A 23,469-nucleotide genomic window follows, 5' to 3' on the forward strand; every position below is an offset into this window, starting at 1 on the left:
TCCCAGAGCTTGCCCCTGCACTCCAGCTCAACACCTGGCATCTCACCCTCACTGAAAGACTTCCTGGAACCGGACTTTCTGCCAGCCAGCAGTTTCCACCACTGCAGTGGGGACCACCCTCTTAGCAGTGCCTGCTCCACTGCAGTGGAAGCTGCCACGTTCCAGAACTAAGAGTTCGGGCTTGGCTGTTAGCTCTGCCTGCTCCACTGTTGGCTTGCTGTGAGAGATGACTAGAACGCTTCAAAACCCAAAACACAAAGTGTGCTTAGCGCAATGCCTGGCACAACGCAAGCACCCAAGTCATGTTAGTTTCTTTTTGTTCCAAAGGGCAGCCCCCAATCCCACTCTGAGTCTCTCTTAGCTGGTCCCATCTTTGGCTATTTACCCAGATCATAGCCAGTGTTCCCAAAAATAAATAGAATGGCAGCAAGGTTGACTGCTGCTTCTTGAGCTCTTATTAGTTCCAGGGGTTTCTAAGCATGCACTCATCCCAACACTGAAACAGTCTTTTAGAGAAATGCATCTATACCTTTGAATAAATGAGGACATTGAAGCTCAGAGAAGTTAAGCATCTCATCTAAAGTCACACAGTTGCTAAATTATAGAACTGGGATTCCAAGGCCACATATCACAATTCTACTGTTGATGCTGTTAGTCAGAGGTGGCTCCTAGGATATAATATCCACAGCTGATCAGCAACGTTGTCTCTGAGGAAGTGCTCAGTCTCACATCGGGACCGTCTGTGAAAGGTCCTAAGCTCTGGTATTTCAAAATGTTATTTAGGGGTAATGATACTTATTACTCTCAACACAGTATCATAAAGATTAATTAGTGGATGTTGGTAAAGCACTTTGGAGAGATGTGATTTAGACATAATCACAAGTCTTAACTCTCATTGATTTCTAGCATCCTTTTTATTTAGTATCGACCCAATATCATTGACCAGCTCAATGGCCATTAATCAGTCTGGCTAAGGTTTTACCATTTCCAAATACCTTTCTGCAAATTGGTGGTGTAAGTTATTTTTGTCATCATGCACCCACACTTCCAACTGTCATTTAAACTGAGAAGTTGAAAGATTAAATTAATTCCACCTTCAATGACACTTTTTCAGACTTTTATTATAGCCATTAATACATGGTATCATAATTTATTGCATAGGTGTCATCCTATGTGTCTCCCTGTGAGCTCTTTAGAGCAACAATTAAATTAAAACGAAATGACCTCAGAAAGTACCCAATGTGGTATCTGACATCTACATGGGTTAACAGTTATTTGAATGTAAGAGATTGCATAAAAGAGTTTGGTGGACTCTGATCACTTACTTTCTTTCCTCTTTTCACCTGTTGTATCCTTTACTAGCTCAAAAGCCCTCATGGCCGTACTTGCCATCACCCCAGTTCTCAACATCTCTGCTTTTATGCCATCCCTATGTAGTCACAGAACAAGAAAAAGGCTTTGAAACAGTTATCTTTCTTTTTAGGAGGGAAAAAGAGATAGGAACAGAGTACCCATTACGTGCAGACCAGTGCTAGTCATCATCACAGTTGTACAGAGCAATGATGTGGGAAGTCAAGACTGCCCCAGATTTGAGGTGGGAAAGCTGAGGTTTGCAAAGATTGAGAACCTTGTCTAAGTCACACAGCTGGTGGATTGAAGATCCTGGACTTGAAACCAGGTTTTGACTGGATCCAACTCTCATGGATTTCAGCCACAACATAAATGCCTCCAAGGTTGGTCATCAATCATCCCTTCCCCCTTTCTCATCAGACAAAAATGTTTCATTAACATGTAATTGATACTAACAATATTGGGCTCCTTTAAGGAACACTACCACTTAACTGCATTTGATTTTACAGCTTTGTCATCCACCAAAACAGAACAGGTGAAGGGTTGCTCTGTTGGTGCTGAGGGGGACTCCTAATGGGCAGCAGGGACAAAGAGGAAGCAGTTGCTGAAAGATTTAGTGCTGGGGGCAGGGCTGGCCCAAGAGGGCAGACACATCTACTTGTTTAGGGGAGATGATAAGGAAGACTTGGATGAACCCTAGAAAGAATCACAGAGGAGATAGGACTTAGCTCAAGTCTTAAGGAAAGAGACATGGGTTCTCCCTCTTGTATAGGATGCTGTTGAAGTGAAGCCCTGGGAACCAGCATGGCAGTAAATATTCTACCACTAGAGGAGTCACCTCCCTGCAGTGACAAGCAGAGAGGAGGATATGAGAATCTCCCTGTAAATGAATTACCATGTCTTGTACTTGGAAGCCTGTGGTCTTCTGAGAAAAACCTGATCATCTTTCTCCTTCCCCTTTTTGTCCCTTCACTGCCCTTCTCTGCTGCTCACTCCACCATCCCTTCTTGCCTACGACTGCCTACAAGTGAAGCAGAACCACAGAACATCCATCTTCAGAGCCCTCAGGGATCTGAGGAGCCCAATCCCTGATTCAACAGGTGAGGGGTCTGAGGGATGTTGAGTTGCTGAAGATCACATATTCAGTGTTGGGGCCATTAATTCACCCTTCAATCTGTTCATGCATCATTCATTTTTAAGTACCTATTTCATACCAAGAACTGTGTTATATATAATGGACGAAGTGTTGAGCAAAACAGGGTCAGTCTTGCCCTCCAGGAGTTTACACTCTAGTAGAAAGAAAAAAACCAAAACTTGAGTTGCTTTGCCAACTACCCCACATTGATGCGCATCACTAACCAGGACTTGAGGCCATTCTCCCCTCAGTAGATGCCTCTGGAATCGCATCTCCATAGAGAAGCTCAAAAGCTCAAAGAAACTTTCCACTTTCTTGGGTAGGATTTCTAAGTTGAGAGGGAGAGAGAGAGAATATATATTCTTTCTTCATAATGGAATGGACTCCAGGAGAGCATTTCTGCAACATTGTGAATCCTTCTGGTCCCCATCTGCCCTGCAGTGCTTACTAGAGATGTATTCAGCAAGATCTGCTAATCACTCCCCTGGGTGGTCCTGCACCCCCTGGGCCAGCCCTGCCCCCTGGCATTCTGTTTCTCCTTGTCCCATTGCTGGTACCTATTTCTTTAGATCTGTAAATGTTTCTGGTTAAGCTATAGGTAGGCATTATTCCAATGGACCTGGGAGCATTTTAGTCTCTTCTGATTACGATTTCATACCACTAGTCCAACTTTATTGATACTTATAGACTATGTTTTTAAAAATTATGTCTGTACTACTGTGTAAAAAGAGACATGGACCCATGACAAATTCCTCCCATATACATACAGGCATGTCATAGACCTATGTGGAAAATTTCCCCTCCTTAGGCTTAAAAAAAATGCATCTAATGATCCACCCTCAGAGTTACAAATTCTTAAGAGTTTCTAAGACCACAGCATCCCCCTACTCAAAGAAGAAAGTCATAATTGGGTAGAGGAAGAAAGTGTGGATGAAATTGGAGAACTGTTGGCTCCCTAGCTCCAAAATGATCCCCGAGAAGCTGAGAATATCTTGGCATCTTTTTATGTTGCTATACAAGAAAATTCAAACGTGAATGGGGCTGATAACATTTTTGACTCTCCTGCAATTTACATAAGTTTAAATTGGCCCATGTCATACCATCAGGTCGTGGGCTCTAAAAAGCCAGTCCAAACTTAAAATTTGGATTAACATTTGTTTGGAATTAAGTAGCCCTAAAATTATTTGGAATAAAGATTTACTTTAAGCCACTTTCAAGCAGATTAAATAACATAGACATTACTTTCCTTTCTCCTATTTTTCATGACATGAACTGTGGCAAGTGTTCCCCACCAGCTCTGTAATTGCCTAGCAGATTGTGAAAGGGTGGTGTCTGATCGCTGCAGATGGCGCCGCCCGCAGCCAGTTCCTCAGTCCTTGTCTACTCTGCCGGTGTTCTTGGTCATGATCTTCTAACAGCACGTTCAGGAGAGAAGAGCAACTGTGGAGCTTTTCTGTTCACAGTTCACATAGATTCAGCAGCCAGTGTTATATTGCCATGGGTACAGCAGTGCGGGAGGGTGGGCGACTACTGATTGTGCCAACTCCATTTTCAAACTGTTTTTCCGGTTATATTGTGAAGAGTGTAGATGTCCTGTATATGTGACCCACCAAAGCGTCAAATGATCACAACAATATCTGTTTCTCAAATATTCCATATTGCAATAATTATTGATGCATGGCCTTGTTTAATACTGTAGACAAATCTGTTAAGACAATGTCAACACTGAATTCCTTTGTCATTTGTAAAGATGTCTGTTATGATTCTAGGCTATTGTTATCCCCATATATGCAATGAATGGGTTATCATCAGATCTTCTATCATTTATTCTTTACTCCTGTATATGACATGTAAATCTCAGAAATTTCTTGGAGGGTCCATGAGAGTACTCTGTTTGAAAGCCCTTTAAATATAATTAAGAGTTATTCAAATACTCATGATCTTAATGATCATAATTGTCATCCTCCTCCTCCCCCGTCCTGCTTCTTGAGACAATAGGCACAGATTTTGGAAGAATCATGGGGAAACAGTTGCAAAGAGTAGTTTCTTTGCAACCTACTTTTGAAAAAAAAAAAGTTTGACGTCATGGGGAAAAAAAAAAGAGAAATATCTGATTGTTTAGATATTAAGTACAACTAAAGCATTTTTCTCTGTCAGATTGTAGGTTGTACTCTTTGCCTGTCTACACTAGCAACATAGGGAAATTTTATGCAGTTGCTTAGATGATTCAAGCCTCTGTCTGATTTTCCAGATAGCTGGAGAAAATATATAGGCTATATGGCACAATTACTGGAAAACTATGAATGTTTTGGTACATATTGAGATGTACTTCATTGTGAACGTCTTATCCTGGCTTACATTTCAAATATACACCCTAGTAAATGGTTCTAAAATTACTGAGAGAAAGTGAGAGGAGAAGGTTAAAAAGGGGAGGGGGGGAAGGAGAGAGAAAGAAGTGAGGGGAAAGAAGGAGAGAGAGAGAGAGAGAGGGAGAGAGAAACAGAGAAAGAACGAGACAGGCAGACAGACACACCCCAGAAAATGTTGCAACAAACGTGCTGCCATTTTTCGTTTCCCTCTGAGACACGACCAAAGAAACTACACTGAGACTCAGTGCTTTATTAACGTCACTATCAGAAATACACTCCCTATGAAAGTTTTGTTCATGACAAAGGGAACACATACGAAACTCATGCACCACCTGAAATTTACTCTTTCTTAGAAACTAACATGCAAAAAACACAGAGGGATCTCATAAGGAGGGGACAGAGCTGGCTAAGGTTAAAATGCTTTATTTGGAGATACAGAGTATTACACTTAGGATTTAGTACATTTAAAGTTAAATGCTTAAGAATCACTTGGAACAGAAAATTGAATAAATGTCTAAAAATTAATATTTAATAACTCAATGTAATATATAGAATAAATATCTAAGAGATAATATGTTTATTAAAATCAGCTTCAATGGTGTATTAAAACTCTCATGTGGTACAAAGAAATTTCTGTGATACTGAGAAATCTTTTTTAAACCACATGGTCCAAATTAGAAAACAATTCTGGCATTTGTGACTGACAAATCATTAAAGTTTATCAGAGAAATAAAATTAGGCCAAAATTTTGTCCATCCAACAAAATGTCTATGACATTTTAACATATGACCACAAAACTAGCCAAGCTTCAATTTTTTTCCATATTTTTCTTCTTGTCTTGGAGTATGTTTTTGGAATGTTTGTCCCCCCCCCCCTTTTTTTAAACGACATTATTCAAAAGAAAAAGAAAGGGAAATGATGGAAACTATTCTATGTTTAAAGGATATAAATAAATCAATTCCAGGTAACTTTTAACATTAAAAGAGAGAGGAATTGATGGGCTACACTCTTCTCAGATTTTTTAAAGATGTGATATGCTTTTTATATTTACTATTTCTGCCAAAGGTAAAGTTAGAGGAATGACAAATGTAGGTCATGATAGGGAGAAGGTCAATGGCTTGTCTAGACACTGTCTTTGATAACAGTCAGCATTTTCAGATAGCCCGGGAAAGCGTATCCCTTTCAAAAAGGTAACTAGATAGGCGATGGGTTCTTATATTACCAACAATTAGCCCTAGAATTAGAAGTAGAAAAAATTTCCCTTCCCTGACTGGCTTATGCCTCAAACTGGATATCGCCTACTCTTTCATAAATGAAATTCAGGAAAAGGAGAATAATTCTGGCTTTAATGAAGATGATGCATTGTTAGAAACTCTATGAATATGCTTCATACCCAGTGTCACGTTACGTACCACACGAATTTTTATAATGACCTCTTTTTATATTTTATGACTCTGTATGGACTAAACAGTATTCATACTCAGTTTTATCTCTTGGTTCTAAACATCTTCTTTTCATCTTTGGTTGTTACGATTCTTATGGGATTTACTGTCATTTATTTGTCATTATTTGTTTCTATTTGTACTTTTATTAGAAAGGATGTATATATACATATATATATATATATATGTATTTCTGTCCTTTTCAGTTTCTCCTTATTGGAAAGGTGAAGCTTTGCTGGTAGTGAGTAGAGTAGAATTCAGCCTGCAAAAGCATGCTAGAGCTGGCTGAATTTAAACTTCATCAGGTTACAGTGCAAAAATATCATGACAAATGAGTGTGTCTCATCTTGTCTTTTGATGAGCACAGCACAAAGTTGAAATGTTCCCTTTAACACTGACTGCCAAATTTCTAAACTGGTGCCCTAATTACACCCTTGCAACATGAAGGCTCGTCCATGTGCACATCAGTGGAGAACAGATCCTGCAACATATTGAAGGTTGAGTGCTATCACATGAACTAGGAGAGTGGGTAAAGGACCCTTTTTTCTTTGAATGGTTTCTTTTCCCCTAATATTTTATTATGAAAGAGATTTTAAACATACAGTAAAGTTTGAAAGAATTTTCCAGTGAACACCTGAATACCTTCCATCTAGATTCTACCATTATCATTTTACTACATTTCTGTGATCACATATCTAGCCCTCTATGGATTCCTCTGTCTGTGCATCAATCCATCTTATTTTTGTGATGCGTTTCCAAGTGAATTGCAATCCTGTTCCCCTAAATACTTCAGCTGCTGTAATGGCTTAATGGTTTAATGCTATAATGGTGATGAAGAAAATGAATGCATTTCTCCCAGCCAACTTTGAAAGAGCAATTTTAGAGAAGCAAAAAAAAAAAAAAAAAAAAAGGTAAAGGAAATGATTTTCCAGGAACAAAGACATGGAGAAAAATAAGTTTTGAGACACCACCCAGTGTCATTTCATAGAATGCTGTTCTAGTCCTGCTGGAATTTAAATCAATATGCCTTTTTCTTTTGCCCTCAGTAGCAAGAAAGAAATTGTTCATCAGATTTATGTGACACTCTTTAGAATCAGCAACACGTTGGTATTAACTGGGTACCAAGTGATGCTTAAAATATGAGAATTGCTAGTGGATTTGTTTTTATACCACTGAGCAGTTATAGGACAATTTTGTTCATCCATGCTGTTGAAACCAAATGGTACAGATGAGATGACCTGAGCTTAGAATGAGATAAAAGTCATTCTTTCATTAGACCATTGGTCTGCTAAAATAAGGAGTATTAAACATGTAACAATTGAGACACTGGCTCATCTCTGTAGATCGGTATGTTGCTCTTAGACTGTGTAATGACTTAACCTTACTTGGTAGAAGATGGTTGAGAAAGTTATCAAGGAATGTTGGAATGTGGAAAAAGAGTGAAACAAAGAGATCTGAACAGGAGATGCTAGAATAATCCCTTTAACAGGAATTCTTAAGTTGGAGCCAATGATAAAGTACAGGCAGCTGTCCTCCATCTGCCATATACACAGAATGAGAGATGATTTAACTTTAGGTTGCTTCATGCTTCAGTGATTAAGGAATTGATACCACAGGGCAGGACAGTGCGTAATGTGAAATGATTGTGAATATGCAACCCGTGTAGCACAGAGAAGTAGACACACTCCTATTGCCTGGAGGTGGAGGACGATTACAGCAACCACGGATGCATCAGAGAGGTTGACCCAAGGGTGAGTTGAAGGAGGAAGACTTGAAATTCCACCAGGGTTAGACAAAAAACAAGAAGGTTTCAGACAGTAGTGAAAAAGGGAAAGTGATTGTGAGAGTTAAAGGTAGACAGGGAAAAAGGACTGCTGAGAAAGAAGGAGATAGGGAGTGAGAGATATATACCCCTGTTCCATGAAACACCATCGAAGTGGGTCCACACTATCCTGCAGAGCCAGAACCCCCAATCCCTTCTTTTGCCCCGAAATTTCTCCATGTACATATTTATTGTTGAATAGATCAGATCTCATATCCTTCCGTCAACGTCCCTTAGATCCTCCCTCCATACAGATTTTGCTGTGTCTAGTGATAGACTACATCCCACCACATCTCAGCAGGGGAAGCTCACACACAGCGGCATCTGGAGAGAAGAGGAAAGGCAGTGCTTATCCATTATGGATTATTGTGATTAAACAGAGAAACATCACTCAAGGAGAGAGCTGGAGGAGAGTCAATCTTCATTCATAGAAAGACTAAGTGATCCATCTAAGTTCACATGGCAAGTTCATGGACAGAATTAGACTTTTCCTTGACTTGTTCAGGGGAAATGAGAGACTGAGGAAACAGAAGAGAAGAGGATGGGGAGGAAGTGGAAAAAAGAAAAATGGATGTAAAATATTTTCTAGCTTTTCAAAGTGTTTGCTTTCTCTCCTATCATTAATATACATATATAATTACTTTTTATGGGCAAACTAGATTATATACAATATGCTTTTATTTTCCAGGCTAATCCAAAGACTTGATTTGTAATTACTGTAGATGTCCTTGATTCACCAACATTTTCATTAAAAAAACCCCAAATTTCAAAATATCCATAAATGCTAGGATTCTACCTTTATTCTCCCAGTCTTGCTTCAGTTGCTAACATCCTGCCATCCTCCCAACAAGCCAGAGCAGAGGAAGAGGGCTCAGCTCACTCAGGTCGCCGGCTGTTGATGGCACCTTGCAGAGAGCAGTACTAGACAAATATATTCAGTTCCTTCTTCCCTCTCTCTTTCTCTTTTAAATAGAGTACATGTAAGAACTTTTTAATAGGGACAATTAAGAGAATTAGGGAATTAGTTAATTTAGGTAATTTTCCTCAAAATTTCTGTGGGAGGGAAAAGAAGCTGTCACTTGGAACATTCTGGAAGATTCCTCAGGGATCCCTAACATAATAGCTCTGTTTTGCCACCCAAGGACCACCACCCCCACCAAATGTCTTGTCTTGCTCTTTTTCTACCCTCCATTGACACATGTTAACTCCATGCTTACCAAATATTTTCTACTTTTTAATAAGAAACGGTTTAAATTTCATTATAGAAGAATGCATTTCTTCTCCTTTGTTCCTTTTTTTCCAAAACAAAAGTCAATGGTAATCTATGTCCTAGTCACCTCTGTTGAAATCCATCTATTGTCTACTTGATAATGGGAAAACAAATCTGAATTTTAGCAAAGGCATAATTTAAAATAAGTACAATCAATAAATAGTAAATATAGCCCCCAGGGATTTTTAGGATAAAAATATTTCCTGCTTTTGCATGCTGAAAACAAAAAAGACTGTTTCAAATATCCAGAGAAAGGAATTAATGAGATAAATTAGATTCAGGAGTTTTCTATCGGGCCTTTGCCAAAAGCGGATCAGTTATATAAGTGCATCTTTATTTTCCAATCATATGTGGAATTTTCGTATCTATATCAATACGAGCTATAGCATTGTGTAAAAAAAGGTAGAGAGACCATAAGGTTAATTATAGGACATATCTTGAGAAGTACTAAGTGATTGATAACCATTTACTTTTTTCCTTTGCTCTGTATTTGCATAGCTTTTATATAATTTATTCATTCATTCATCCTTCCAGTCATCTGTCTATCTGTCCACCCATCCATTCATTTGGCTAATATATAATAAATCTGAGGCATGTGCTAGAATTGTAGGGAGGGATGAGATTTCCCCTGCCCTGAGTTCACAGTGTAATAAAATGCCCTATCTCTTAACTTAGGATTCATGTAGGGCAGTCCCCAAAGCCAGAGGGTAAACACAGTACCTCTTTCTGGGGTTTCAATCTCTCTCTAAGGCTAAGCTATCAGGAACAGTAATTTATAGGTCACTTAAATATATATATATATATATATATATATATATATATATATATATGTAACAAATAGAGATATTTTTATGAAATGGAGGCAAAATTTGTGTAGATTTAAAACCTTCCGAGTCAAGAAAGAACCTGACACTTTATGATTCTGGCGGAGAAATGGTTCAGATCAAACCCTCAGAAGGAAGCAGCCGATACAGGTACACCCGAGAAGGTTGTGGGAAACGATGCTGTCTGGGCAGATGCAGGCAGCCTGGGAAGGTGCCTCAAATGCTACGCTGATGCATTTGAACTTTACCCCTGAGGCTCCAGGAAGTCACTACTCTAGAGTGAAACTCCCAGAAGAGTTTCGCTCTTCTGGGTAAGCTGATATCAGGCATTGTCTAAAGCTTGCAGAGGCAGCAAAATAAACTAAATATTGTGCTAGAGTCTGTGAGTCAGGAAACCTCCCTTCTGGTTCCACTAACTACTAACCACGTGAGTGAATTTATGCAAATACCTTGGCCAGCATGAGACCCAGGCCTCTAATCTACCGCAGAGGGAGAAACCATCTGCCCTTTTGCCCCCACAGAGACATTTTATGTCCCAAGGAGGTTCCATGCCCATGAAAACCGTGGTTAAATGGTGATGCACAGAACAATATATGGAATGCTTCTTAATATGAGTCACCTGTGAGACTAGAATAAAAGCACTCAACAAATATTTCCATAATTTTTTGTAAGTGAATTTTCAAATCCTGCTTTTTTTTTTTTTTTTAAACTCACATGACAGCCCTTAGTCAGAGGATTAAGGGCTCATGTCCTTTCAAGGTTGTTATTGTTCTCTGCTTTTATAGCATCCAAACACAGCCTCTAGCGTGATAATTCAGGGGCTCGATAAACATCTCTTTCCTGATTCTGGTCCTATGGCCGGTGTCCGACATCCAGCCCTGTTGATCTCCTGCCCAAATCAGTGCAGCCACCTTCTCTCCCTTTTTCTTGTTTCTCCATGTCCAAAATGATCCTTGGATCCTCAGCCGACTCTGGACTTGAGACTATCTAGATGTCTAGATTTTTCTACAAAGCCCTTCGTCTTGGGGGTTCCTGACTACTGTTCTCTTTAAGATTCTTTCACCCCATTCCCTGATCTCATGGCATATATGTTCAACTCATGTTTCTTTCATTTTATCATTACCTGTTCATTCATTTATTAAGACACCAAGCATTAATGTGTCCTGATCTTGTACAGCACTAGACTCAGGGAAAATAACAGAAAATGAAAACCTTTTGTCCCTGACTTGAGGAGGGGCCCCTGAAGGGGTGGGATAAACAAACCTGTTGGAGATTATTTGTAAAGGAATAGAGGAGGACTTGAATAAAGATATGAACCAAGAGTTGTAGGAATTCCGAGCAGGCACTAAGTAACTCTGCCTGGAACTATTTGGGCTGGCTTCACCAAAGACGAATTTTAAAGAATAAAACTCATTTGCTTATTTATTCATCTAGTCATTTGTATTCCCAGTTGTTCCCAGAATGATTTCAAAACAGATCTCCAAATCACAGGCAATCCTTCAAAAGGTAAGTGCAGAAATCAGGACATTGAGAAAACAGAAGAAAATAAAATGAAAGCAAGATGAGATTCATCCCCCAAAAGAGTACGGGCTTTACTCTTAGGGGCACAGACTGGGCTGTGGGCTAAAGCAAAGAGAAGAAGCATCTCTTGAAATGAATCACAGTGTGATTAAGACAAATACAAATCAGTGCTTGGGAAACCTCAACTCCTGCTGGTCCTGGGAGACATGTCCTTGGTGCCCACATGAAGAGAATCCTTGTGAAACACAGCAAACAACATTTTTGAACAACATCGCTACAGTCAACAGAAGAGCAAGCTTCCAGGGTTTGGTCTCACAACATTTCTCAATGGGGGCCGATGGCCTAATGTCCATGCCAAGCTCACGAAAAGCAATTCCAGGTTGTCAAGTAGACAACTGAGAACAATGGATACCACTTTGCCAGGTGGGGGCTGGCATCTGCAGCTGAGGAAACCAGAAGAACAATAGCAGAAAGTTGTGAAAGTGCGTGGAGTGGCGGTGGAACTCTGCGGCGCTCGGCAGGGCTGTCGCCCAGGGTGTGTCTGGGAGTGCTGCTTTCCATTCGGACGAAGTCCAACTTCCTCAGCACAGCAAACGAGGACCTCGATGAGCTGGTTCCCCGCCTGCCTTTCCCGACTCCAGCACTGCCACGCCTCACCTCCGCCCTTGAACAGTAAGAGTTGATCATTCTGAGGTTTTTTTTTTTTTTTTTTTTTTTCATTGTCTAGAGATCCCATTCTCTTTCTTGCCTACATACCTTGGTTCAGGCGATTCCCTCAGCCTGAAAGGCCATCACCCGCCATACACCTGTCTATCTACCATGCCTATTTCTCTTTCAAAACTCAGCATCTTCCGTGAGCCGCGCAACAATACCTCCCAGGCTGAGCCTAGCACTCCCCTTCTGGCCTCCGTGATGTCTTTCATCTCTCTCCTTGAGGCCCCTCATTAGCTTTGTAATTCTACATGGATGTCTTTGCTGCTTCTTCTCTGATCTACAATAAAATGATAAGATTTTTTCTCATTCATTTTCATTTCTCCACCACCTGGCAGAGTGTCTTACCTAAATAGGCATTTAATAAATATTTACTGAAGGAAAGAAAGAAGGAAAGCACGGAGGTGAATGGGGTGATAGGCAGGAGGTGATGCTGCAGTGATTGGCTGGTGAAAGATTGCAAACGACCCCGTATCTGTGCTAATGATTCGTTTTATAGGAAATGGGGAATCACTGAAGGTATTTAATGGGGCAAGCCAACATTTAGGAAGGATAACTGGAAGTGTTGTGTAGATAGACAGGGGAAAAGACAGAGAGTTGACGCTCATAGTAGTTGTCTCACTGTTAATTAGTACAGTTCTGAGCTGAGACCAGGCAATGAGCATGAGGCAACAATGGAAGTTAAATCATCAAGAACCTGTGGCCATTTTTTTTTTTTTATGAAACTGCTTTAAAAACACTGTCTGACATACACTTTACCAGTTTGCCAAGTTCTTTCCTGCTCATCATTTATTATTTTAAACTAGGATTAAACATATACAAAGGATATTGATCTTAAATACACAATTCAAGGGATTTTATATATGTATACAGTGGTAACTATCCCCCTGATCAAGAGAGGGCACATTTCTAACACATCAGTAGTCAAGACCACTCCTCAAAGATAGCTGCTATTTTAATTTTTATCACCCTTGATTAATTTTGCCTATTCTGTAATGTTATGTAAACGGAATTTGCAGCCTTTACTCCTTCGTGTCTGCCCTCTATGTTGCTGCATGTGATTATAGTTCATTTATTTTCATTGCTGCATAGTATTCCACTTTATGAATACCTCAGCATTTTTAATCCATCTTATTAATGAATATTTGTGTTGCTTCTGGTTTGGGGCTATTTTGAATGAAGTTTCATCATTTTAGTACCTTAAATTGTTCCATGAGACCTACTTTGACTCTTAAAGGAAGTATATTGTAAAAAGCCTGGGACTTGGAGTCCTGCCCTGGCTATGACATTAATTAGTTTTATAATGTTGGCAATTTATTTCACAACTCTGTCTCAGTTTTATTTTCTGTAGAATTGGGGTAACTCTTGGAACTCACTCAATCTTGTAAACCAGGTTGGGCCAGACCTCCTAGTAAATGGGATGGAAGTCTACAGATATATCAGGAGGTGAATCTGATTCATTCACTTTTGTAACTGCAGAGTATGGTATGCAATAAGTATCCCCAATTGTTGACTAGGCCAATGAAAGTTAATAATAGTTGGCACTTTCACCCTTAATCTTCCCTGTCTAAACAATCAGCATTTCTAGACGACTTTTTAGTCATATACCAAGCCATTATGGGACTGATGGGTAGGTGATTAAAATAATTATATTACACAATCCTGTTTTAAATGTGCCTCCATTTCTTTTAGATGAAATATGCAATGCAGACATTGCCCAGTTTTCACTGTTTTCTTGGTCCTTGTTTCTTTAATGTGACATCCTGCAAATGGAGGGACTGTTGTTCCACCAGTTTTGTGCCCTTTGGAGCATGACTCACCATTGACTCACGACTGAGAGCGGATGTCACTTCTTTTCTTTGTTCTTAAGGACCACTTCAATCTCCATTCCACCAAATGCATTTAACCCTTCTTATTCCCTGTAGAGGCTAATAATATTTACCTAATATGTGGATTGGTTTGATATTAATCAATTTATCATCATATCCTCCAAGAAATACAATCTAGTGAATTGTGAGGCTAATGAATGGTTAAGGGAGCCATTCAGCAACAAGACTCTTCTTCCCAAATGGCACTGGGCATCTACACATGGATATGCTACAGGACATAAAAATTCAACCTATCAACAAGATCTTTTTTTCTAAATGTGTCCCGTCTCTGTTAGCCCCTTCCTGGTGACTAACAATAGTCAGCTGTATGGACTAGAGTCCTCTTTCCTATACTACACCCCAGCCATACCTCCATACTGAATCCATCACTCAGCTCTGTGGTCCTGACCTTTCTTCATCCCTCTTATCTGCTCCCTTGTCTCCACTTCTCCTTCCACTATCATAACCCAGACTCTTGGCATTATTACCCTGGATTACCCTCCTTTGGTTCCTTTACTTCCAATATCAACCCCATCCTACTCTATCCATACTTCTTTCCAAAGTAATTTTTTTTTTAATTCACATTTAACAATGACACATCCTCTTTAAAATCTTTCACTGTCTCCCTGAGGCTTTCAGGGAACATTTCAAGATTTCTTTGTTGGCAGGTAAGGTCTCCTTGCATGAGGTGGCCCTAGCCTGGCGTTCCAGTCTCAGCTCCACCCTTCCTGGCAGGTGTTTGCCACTCCAATAATAACAAACTTCCTCAGAGGTGGCATGCAGTTGCTCTTTGTGGGACTGTGTTTTATTTTTCCGTTTAATATGTATACACCTTAAATATGAATGTGGTCTCATTAGGCAAGATTGAAGCATCCTAAACTATGCAGAGCACAATATGTCAGGTTCTACTTCACTCCGCTCCCTCCCCCCAGCACCATGTTGTTTCAAACCTCTGCCTTTATACCTGCTCTCCCCTCTCTCAGTGACACCATCCTGCCATATTTTCTAGAAAACTCCTTCTCATCCTTCAGTTCTCAGGGAGAACACTAGCTCTCTGAGCAGCCTTCTCTGATCTCTTTCTCTAAAATAGATACGCCTCTTTGGGCTCGCATTTTAACCTGTGCGATCCTGTTGGGTAGCATTTGCACTTCTCCTGTAATTATTGGTCTACCTGTCTTTCTCCCCAGCGAGGAAGTAAGCTCCTTAAAAGAAGGGAAAGTTGTCTTACTTGACTTTGTGCTCTCAAATCATGCCCAGTAAATGTTTGTTGAAAGAATGAATGAGCCAACTTTTTCACTTGTCACAGGATCTGTCTGAAGTATGAGGCAGGAAGTCGCCCCAGAGGAAAGGACTTTGAGTATTAGAAAGCAATCTTTTCTGCCTGGTAAGTTCAGAACATTCTTTTTCTAACCCAAAGGCATGGAGACAGAAAAACCTCTCCCAGAGCAAGACAGCAGACATTCACAGGGACTGAAAGGATGCCAGGCCATCTTGGCTATTCTGGGTAGACTAATGAGCTAGCAATTTGGAAAAGAATTTCTTCGATTACAGGTATGATAGCTTCCTTGTAGCCCATATATCAGGGCTTAAACTCCAAGGCTTACATATGAAGAGTCTGAGAGATCTTTACAAGGAGACTATCACATTAAATACCAGATGCTGTCAGGCTGGCTTGGACTGGCCTGGGACACTGAGGATCAGACTCTTCAGGAGATAAAAAGAAAACAAAATGTGGGGTCAGGTTGAAATGGCATCTTGAACACTGTTCTCTTAAGGTCTTGAAGTAATGAAAGCGTAAGACATTATCGGAGTGGTACCTGAAACAAATACATGCAAATCATTTTGTCTTTCTCTGCTGGTAATCGAATCGAGTAATATATGGTTAAAACCTTTTAAATTACATTAATAAAATGTTCTGTGTGCTTTCACATGACAACACATAAATGGTTCTTCATTTTCAAGATGGATTATTTTCCTAACTGAATTGAATAAGCTGGTTGTGTATATCATACGAGTGTAATACCATTAAAAAATTAGAAAGAAAACAGTGCGGAAACAAAAAGTTCTGGGAAGAAGTGATCACAAGTCTGGGATGAGCTTTTGTAGGGATTGCATTAAAACTGGGGCAAGCACTGGAGGGGCATTGAGCCAGACTGGAGTGTGGTGACAATAACAATTTGTGAACAATATAGAACCACAAAATTTTCCACAGAGTTTTAAATATAGAACAATGGTTATGAAGGAAAGATAAATATCAAGAGATCGATGAGAGTGAGAAAGTTTAAAGAAGGAATTTGGGCATTGCACCTCTATATTTGGTTTCTTTGAGGTTGCTAATTTAAAAGCTAGTGCCCTGAAAAGTAAATAAAAGTTAATCACTTGCAACGAAAATATATTAAGATGATAAAAATATTGACTAACCTATGTTAATCCAAAGCCTTGTGAGAATGGAGGTATTTAAAACTGCTTTGGGTTTTCTGAGTGAAAGAAATAGTTTACCTTCTCCATTTCCTTCCCTTTTAGCCTGAGCTTAAATTGCTGTCTTCCTTCAACACCACAGACCCAGGGGAATTATTTTCCTCAGATTCATCAGGGACTCCACTCTCCCAAACTCCACGGCAGGCCTTCTGCTAACTTGAACACTTGGCCTCGCTGGAGTTTTTGACACAGCTGACCACTGTCAATTTGAAAATGTCTCTTGACTTATCTGAGGTCATTCCTCAGTGGTTTTCGTCATAGCTCTCAACCTACTTATTTCCTGGCTCTCTCATTGGCTTTGTTGCTTCAAATGAGCCCCTTTATAGTTTTGTGTATGGTGGCGTCATTTTCAGCTCTCTCCCACCACCATCCTGCAGGCTGTCAGAGACTTAGCCACTCCCAAGACTAACCCATCAATCACACAGCAGTGACATCCAAAATTCCATGTTTTGCACCTACCTCCTTTCTGCGCTCTATTCTAGCATGTTCTTCTGCCTATTTTTCAGATGCTCTGCATGCGCACCCGATCGTCATCATCAAATGAAAACATTTATCCAGCCCCAATTCTTATCTTTCTCATTTATTTCCTACCAGAAATGGTTCCACAGTCCACACAGTTGCTCAGGTTAGCCAACCTGTGGTCGTCTTTGGCCCTGCCTTCTCTTTCAGCCACCAAACCAAAATGGCCACCTAGTTCTGTCAGCTCCACATTCTGAGGTTTTGTTTTTACATAGATCTCCTCCCCTTTACCTCCTTGCCAGTGTTTTAGCTCAGCCCTGCACTCTCTCTCACCCGCACTAGTTCCTGCAGGTCAGGTCACTCAGAATCACTGCCTCCTGTGCCATTTTCCTGTTGTCTGTCCCTCCCCCTGTCCATCCATCCTCCATGTTTGGTCCAGAGTAACTTTGGAGAAATGCAATTCAAATCATGTCACTCCCCAGCTTTACATGTTTAAATGGTTCCCAGTCCCTCTGTAGGTTAAAATCCAAATCATCTGAATAAAAACAAAAACATGGAACAACAAATACCATTCACCTTTGATTTCCCCCACACCTGCCTGACCGCGCACACCTTACCTCTTCTTTCTCCACCTCCACGGCCTCAGCATAGTCCTTGTCTTGTATTTCTCCCTCTGTATTGTTGCTTTTCCATCCATTCTGTGCCTGGTGAGCTCTTCCTCTAAGATACAATTCAAGTGTTTTCTCCTTTAAGAAAACTTTCTGTGGGTGACTCTTATCCTGGCTGTCTCATGATCTTGTGCACATGCTCCTGCCATGACAGCACTTACCAGACAGACGGCTTTGTGACCATCTGTTTATCCACCCCTTTTTCCCATTATGCAGAGATCTTAACATTTTTTTCAGATGTGACACATTTCACAGATGACATTCAATAGTGCAACACATTTCCACCGGTCTTCCTAACGAGGTGGCTTTAACTCCACCATTTTTTTTTTCTCTTAGTCAAGAAAGCATATTATAATAGGAGTGTGAGTGACAGATGATAATGACCTTGGGTCTGTTTGTATACACATACATAGGAATTTATTTATATTTCAAAAGTCATTTAGGACTCTCATTCTCAAGTCAGACTGTCCAGACTGTTTAAATCCTGATTATTGTACTTTCTGCCCAAAGCCTGAGATGAATTATTTAACCCTGATAGGTCCCAATTTCTTTCTCTGTAAAACAAGAATTGTAACAGTAAAAAACGACTTTTGAGTAGATAAAAACACTTAAGTGACCTAAGTCATGTAACTTGCTTAGTATGGTAGTGGGTACTTGAAGGGTTCCCAGTAAATCTTAGATATTACTATTATTGTTGCTACCATTTGATACGAATCGATCTATTTCTTCCCCAGTGGAACATAGCAACTCACTCTTATTTTCCTGCTGCAGAATCTGACTTCACATGAGTTCTTTGGTGAAGAGACAGAAATAGTTATCCCCGAGAATTCTGTGAGCTTCAGTTCCTCGTGAAATAGGAAATATAATGTCCCCAACATTGGGCAAAATAGAAAAATTAGCACTACTTAGGAGCATCGAATACATATCGTTCATACAGTAGGTGCTCAAAAGTTCCTTCGCTTCCTCCAGCCAAACCTGCCATTCAGATGTAAAGGAAAGAGCAGAGCTCTTCAAATTTTCTGAGGCAGAGCTGTTTCTGGAGACTCTGATGATACCAGCTTTGTTCAGTTAAACAAAGAGAAAACCACTTCACCAGGAGAGGGTCCATCAACTCGAATGCTCAGGAGAAAGAAAGGAGCCTGATGATTGGAAAGGAAATTCTTTAAGTGTGAATTGCTTCGAGAACAATATAAACCTTGTCAGTTATGGGATTCCAGCTGTTGTTTTATTGCCTTTAATTTCCCATTAGTGGTTCAATGTCTGGGAAAGGTATCCGGCCTCCAGGAGAGGAACTGAGGTCGGAGCTGTTGTTCCTGTCTCTGCCAATGTTTTGAATAGTGTTTAAATGAAGCCATTCCAAAGACCATCTTACGCCTAATTCTTATAAGGAGTGTTTGGGACGAAAATGAGCTCTTTTGGTGCCCCCTCTCCCTCTCCCATCTCTCTTCCTCTACTGTCCTCCTCCTTCCGCCAGGAAAAGAGGTGCTGGTATAATACAAAAGCCTCATTATGCTGTAGTACCTTGGCCGTAGCTGCTCCTTACCTGGGGGGAAGGGCGTGGAGTGTGTGGGCGGTGGACAGTGCACTCATCGGATCTCACCTCTTCCGCTCCATGAATTAAATGCCCTGTGAGTGCCTGCTGCCAAAAAGGAGAGTGTTCCAGTTGGGTGCACCCTGGTTCTACCACTTCCCCAGCAGGTGACTGGGTGTCTTGCTAGTAGAATTCAGTTACGGTTCCTGGAGCAGTAGCGTAAGGTATTCCTGTGTTGATCATTATGAAAACTACTAGTGTCTGGACTTCATCCCAGCTGTAGGCTGAAGAATGATGGAAACTAGCATTTAAACCGAGAGAGAGACAGAGACAGAGACAGAGAGGGAAGGGCGACTTTGGATTTATAGTTAAATCCCTTTAATTTACATCATTGCACTAATTCTCACAGTAGCATCATGAGGCACATTATATCCTTACTTCCATTTGAGATCAGGATTCAAAGATTCTGAGAAGTGGAGAACATGTAAACTTCAAGTGGAAAGGATAGAACTCAGACGCACATTTAATTAAATTTTTAAAATTCTGCGCTTTGGTATCCATCCAACTTCTCCAAAAAGAGGAAGATAGAACTTCTCGTCTTTTGAACCTAAGAACTTGCACTGCTGAGAAACTTCAGGCAGCGATAGAAAAAGCTATGTTTTGTCACTGACTCTTAAGGGGACTGGGTCTCCAAATCTGAATTTGCCGTTACTTAGTATGTGTGTCCAGAGGCAGTCATCCACGGAGCCTTGCAGGACTGAGCAAGGGTTCCTTGTTATTTGTATCTTCTATCAAAGACAGTGAGATTTCTAAAGAGAAAAAATCAAGAAGGCTCTCTCTCTTCCTCCTGCGCCTGATTTTCGAATCTTCCTGTGGGGTTTCTGGAGGCAGGTAATGAAACACAGGTGCATTCCTCTGACTGCCAGATTGTGAAGGTTACAAACATTTGGTTAGAATATTCAGCGCTTATAAATGCTAACCTTGTAATAGCAGCATTCTTATTATTCCAAACCCTGGAGTCAGGATTTCCTGGTCCTGAACACTAATCTGAGCCATATTTTTTTCTGTTTAACCACAGACACAATGGTCACCTTAAAAGGCGCAAGGGTGAAATCAGCTGCAGTAGGATGATATAATGTACCCGTGGAAATACGCAAAAGGCGTTAATAACTGAAAGGTCAACTGAATTCCACGAAGAATTTTGGTTTGAGGCTGTGGTTAAAGAGCAGTCATTTACCAGATTCTGCTCGTGGCCCATGTTTGGGAGAAGCAACAGAAACTACTGGTGGGACATATTGTTTTCTATCCAGCAATACATAAAAATTGTCGATCTTGTATTTATCACCCTCCCTGACTTAACTCTACACATTTCAACTATTTCCAGTTAATGGATGGGTTATTATGGTGTTTTGTTTTTAATCTTGCAATTTGTACTAGTGACATTCCCATTACAAACTCATTCCCCAGCTGGTCTTTTTTTTTTTTTTTTTTTTAATAACATACAGTTATATTTTTGGCAATATTTTTCCCATACCATTACATAGCAGACACCAAAAGTCAAAATACTGCAGTTTCTCAGAGATGACTGTCATGTATGGCTCCCATAGTGGGGTCGAGGCAGATGGTGGTACAGAAGGGTTGGGAGACCTCCTCTCCCATGTTCTCCAAAAGCAGAGCAAAGCAGGCATTACTCTGCCAAAGCCTCGCAGTATTTGGCCCCAAATAGAGTTGGACCTTGTCCTTCTGTTTCTCCATCTTTTCCCCGCCTTCTGTGCGGAGACCGTGTCTGTCTCAGTCACCATGCTGTTAGACAAACTCTGCCAATGCAGGCGTGTGTGCGTGGCCCCAAATGTAGAATCCAGGCATGGGACAAACCAACATGGCACCCTCCCTCTTCAAGCCAGGGCAGGAGTCACTGGGAGCCCCTCAACATTATGACTTAATACTTTTTCCAAGATGGAAATTCTAAAATTCTCTTTATTAATAGTTTTTTTTTTTGCCAACTGATGATCTATCTGAAAATTTCCCTTTATGTTTAACTGAAGCTCATGTCTACATAATGGGTAATTATGAATTACATAAAATTTAATTGAGTCATCCAAGTGGTTGGCTCCTGTGGGGCCAATCATCCTGAGAGATGGAGTTTTAGGAGCATGATAAATCTTCTGTTATTGGTTCTAAATATTGATTTGCTTAAAATAAAGTCTCCTTATCTTAATTATAGTCATTGTTACCTTCACACCTATAATCAAGGCATAGCCTTTCATGGAAGAAAACCTCACTCTGATCTTTACAATAGAAATACGAATAGAAACTCTTAATTTATAAATGTTTTCGTGTCATTGTCCCTACAGGAGCTATTAGCCTCTGTTTCAACTTTTGTTAACTTTATGATTTTGTTTCTTTTATAAGACCCAAAAATATAAGGCAAAGTGATAGTTTGATACTTTTCCAACTAATTCTGTCATTTTAGAGAGCAAATTTGGGTAAGATGTACAGGTTCTTTATTCCTTTGACTAGAACTACAGAGATGGAGAAGTAAAAAAAAAAAACAACAAAAATCAAACAAAAAATACCCTCCTATGTTTAGACCTCTCTTGATAAAAACTTTGAAGTGCTTGAAAAGGACCCCATCCCAGGGCTGTTCCTTACTGAGCCCATTTTCCCTTTGCCCTTTAGTGATGTCATGCTCATTGTGCATTTCATCCCTATCAGAACTTGCTCTGAAGATGCTATCCACATCAAATTGGAGTCATACATTTTTCACTCAGCTTATTTTAAATCAAAGTCAATGTATCATCTCTTGAGAGAACTGCATTTTGCTCCTTATCTGTAAATACTAAGAGAGAAGCTTTGAAAATTGATTTAGAATCAGCAAATGAAGAGCTGTGATAAACCTTTAAAAAGTCTGGTACATTCTTATAATTCATCCATTCATTTGTTCTCTTATTAGTTTTAAATATATATGTATATATGTATTTTTTGAATGTCTCTATGCTTTGGGTGCTATAGCAGGTGTTAAGAATCAATAAGATACAGCTTTTCCTGAACATGGTTTACCCTAAAAATCTAGTAAATGAAGAAGTAAATGAAATAATATATTTGAAGTGAAGAATTATAGATGCAGTGGTATTGCCTTTTGAGGGTGCAGAGCAGATGAAAAAGAGGAGAGCAAACTTAGTGTATCTGATGAAACAAATCATAAAGCTTCATGAAGGAAGTTCTATTTGAGCAGAGTGTTAAAGGAAATGTACATGTCTGCCAGGAAAACAGAGGGGAGAGGGGCATTTAAGGCCAAAGTGTTGAAAGGATGGGGAAGAAAAGGATATTCCAGGGACAGAAGAGTCACATGGTCATGAGGTAGTGATGCACACTCACAGATCTGCAAGGAGCCGGCATGTGACATGCACAGAAAAAGAGGCTTCATGGCAACCGATGAGGCTAGAAAGGAAGTTAGGGGTCACATGTGATACATGGGTGCTGTTTTCTCTAAATTTATTTCTGGCCTTTTCTTAACCCCAGATGGATCCATCGATTTGATGACAGCTCTTATGGTGAATGTTTGTTTTATTGTAGTTCAGACAAATTGGTGTTCCCATTTTCCTGGTCTACCATGGCAAGAAGCTTGAGCATCTTGCGGACAGTTAATGGGAAGCCCTTGAAGGATTTTCAGACAGAGAGGAGACATGACCAGACTTGTTTTGTCAGCAGCAAGGTGAAAAATAGATTGGATAGAACAAGACTGGGAGCACAGAACATTGTTGATAAATACTTGAAACATCCTACCCAACAGAGGCTGAATATAGTCGGTGACAACAGGAAAGCCTTGGGAGAGCTTGAGTAGATAGAATCAACTGGGTTTGGTCATCAGTTGAATGTGGGGAATGAGGAAGCAGTCTGGGGTAAATTCCTGGTTTCTGATGAGGGTGGTTGGCATTTCAGTGAGACAGAGAACATAGTAGAAAGACCAAGTCTGTGGGAAAAGATGAGCTAAGCTGAGGGTATGTTGAATTAGGGGTAT

Source organism: Camelus bactrianus, chromosome 5, assembly GCF_048773025.1.
Source record: "Camelus bactrianus isolate YW-2024 breed Bactrian camel chromosome 5, ASM4877302v1, whole genome shotgun sequence".
In the NCBI taxonomy this organism is placed as follows: Eukaryota; Metazoa; Chordata; class Mammalia; order Artiodactyla; family Camelidae; genus Camelus; species Camelus bactrianus.